Source organism: Colobus angolensis, unplaced genomic scaffold (genome assembly GCF_000951035.1).
Source record: "Colobus angolensis palliatus isolate OR3802 unplaced genomic scaffold, Cang.pa_1.0 Scaffold185, whole genome shotgun sequence".
NCBI classification, from domain to species: domain Eukaryota; kingdom Metazoa; phylum Chordata; class Mammalia; order Primates; family Cercopithecidae; genus Colobus; species Colobus angolensis.
This window is the reverse complement of record NW_012114988.1, coordinates 1,701,076-1,703,686: the sequence shown is the minus strand read 5'-3', so window position 1 is coordinate 1,703,686 and position 2,611 is coordinate 1,701,076. Positions and strand designations below refer to the sequence as shown.

The 2,611-nt window shown below is 57.6% G+C and overlaps 1 pseudogene; it reads left to right on the top strand.

Annotated features, from left to right (window-relative positions):
• Positions 1 to 463: 463 nt before the first annotated feature.
• Positions 464 to 2,611, top strand: part of LOC105510271 — a 26,820-nt pseudogene continuing 24,672 nt past the window's right edge.

Sequence of the window (2,611 nt, the reverse complement as noted above, 5' to 3'; positions counted from 1 at the left end):
TTCTGGGCCAGCAAAGATGGTCCTGAAGACTTAGGACTCTGCCCTTTCCTGTCTCATGGCTACTGACCCCATCCCTGGGCTTGGAGGGCTCTAGGACCCAGCAACCTGCGGAGGGTGGAGAGTGTGTGAGGTCCTGACCTCCAGGTACCTCCCCTCCTTTTCAACCCCCATTCCCTCTTCTCTCTCCTGGCTTCCTTTCTCTCCCTTCTCCTCCCCTCTCTTTATCCTTCCTCTTCCTTCGGCTCCCCGCCTCTGCTTCCCTCCTCTCCTGTCCTTTCCCATCCCCTCCCGCTTCAGCCCCCATCCCGCTCCTCCCACCCCGGTGGTCACATGGGGGCGCTGTCGGATTTAAGCTTAATCTGCCTGGTGCTCAGCACAGCAGCCTGGCTGTGGCGCCTGCTGACTGAGCTAGTCTTGGGGTCCTGGAGAAGGGGACTGGAGCGGTGCCCACAGCCTTCCCTCCATGAGCTGGGGGCTGGCGGGGGCACAGGAGGTGGAGCTGACACTAGAGACGGTTATCCAGGTGGGTCCTGGGGGCTATGCCCACCCTGTCTGGGGCAGGGTAGCATGGACTTAGCAGGAGTGGTGAGAGGTGTGTACGACTTGGGGGTCAAGGCGTGGGAGAGGTGTGGTGGTGGTGGGGCATAAGGGGCCCCCGCTTGCAGTTCCTGGCAAGACGGGGGGCAGAGGTACACACAGGGTGCACCTGCTGTGGCTCCCTCATCCCAGTGCCCTGCATTGGGAGAAGGGGGGTCCCTACTTCCAGATTTTGGGGTTCAGGGGACCTCTGGCATAGCCGGATCCTCATCCATCTAGGGTCGGAGCCGGATTGGAGCCCCCAACACTGGACTGCCTCAGTGGGGTTTGGGAGTTGCCCGTGGGGTTTGGTTCGCATCTCTGGCCCTGGGTGGCCTTCCAGGGGCGGGGAGTGCACAAGAGGTTCCTCCCATGGTAATTTTTTGGATTCTAACTCCCAGGCTTCACTCCAGCTTGAGGGGGCTCCTGGGGACCCATATCTTGGGCAGTAGGACTTGGCTCTTCCCCCGAGGCCAGGGAGCCCTGGGTCCCAGGTCCCCTGAAGACCCTCTCGCTTTTCCCACAGACACTGGAGAGCAGCGTCCTGTGCCAGGAGAAGGGCTTGGGCACGCGGGAACTGGCCCAGGACGCTCAGACCACCAGCCTGCCTGCCCGCATCAGGGAGATTGTCACCCGCAACCTCTCCCGGCCTGAGAGCCCAGGTGCCACCCCCATCCGCTCCCCTCCACAGACACCACCCACATTTTACCTCTTTGCATGTCCCTTTCCTGAGCAGTCACCATGATGATCATGACTGTAACTCGCTGTGGGGCAGGCACAACCTTATGACGGAAGAACCCATTTTACAGATGAGGAAATGGAGGCTCAGGGATGTAATTTGTCCAGATTTATTCTGCATGTGGTGCAACTAGAAGGAAGGGCTGAGCATCCCCTCTGTGCTTGCCTGTAGCCTGCTGCAAAGATGTGAACCCCAAGTCCCATATTCCCACCTGGGGAAGGTGTGAGCTGGTTGAACCCAAGATATAGGGAGAGGGCAGCTCAGCTCAGACCAGGGTTTTGCAGAAGTCTGAGTGGATGGCACTGTCCATGCATTTCCCCCTGGGCAGGAAGTCGGATGGTCCCTGCTTCTCTCAGCGGGTGGCACACATGGTGTCGTTATGTGGCTTGAGGGTCTGGGAACTGGCACAGTCAGTTGCAGCTGGTGTGCTGGAAGCTCTCCGTGATGGCGTTTTGGTGTTCGAACCATTGTCTCTGTTCAACTGACAAGCTACAGACGGCCCCCTCCTCGGGAGCGCCAGGGATGTTGGTGCGCTGGAGCCCCAGACAGAGAGAGACTCAGGGGCCCTCACCCTGGCACCTGGGGCGTATGTCCAGTTCTCCCAGGGTAGAAGGAAACCCACAGGTGGACAACCCCGCCTCTCCCGCTGGCCTTTCTTTCCCTCTTCTCTCTTTCTCCTCCTCCTCACAACCTGACCTACGCTATCCTGAGTCCTAGCCTTTAAATTTCCATGAAGCTCTTCCCTTGAGCGCGGCTTTGATGCTTTTCTGGGAGGATCTGGTTACTATTCTACCTTTTTTTTTTTTTTTGAGACAGAGTCTCGCTGTGTTGCCCAGGCTGGATTGCAATGGTGCAATGTCGGCTCAATGCAACCTCCGCCTCCCGGGTTGCATTGTTCAAGTGATTCTCCTGTCTCAGCCTCCCAAGTAGCTGGGACTACAGGCATATACCACCATGCCCAACTAATTTTGTATTTTCAGTAGAGACAGGACTTCACCATGTTGGCCAGGCTAGTCTCAAACTCCTGACCTCAGGTGATCCTCCCATCTCGCCTCCCAAAGTGCTAGGATTACAGGTGTGAGTCTGCGCCCGCCCCACCCATTTTACAGATAAGTAAAACAGGCCCCAGAGAAGAATAGTAATTGGAAAAGGAGGGAGCAAGAACTCAGGGGTCTCCTGGCTCCTAGACTGAGCCTCTCTCCTGCACCTCCAAAACCTGCTGGGCCACACTTTAGCTGGAGCTGTGTTCACTTTATGTCCAGCTTTGTATCCCCTCCTTGCCTTCCTCCCTGTTCT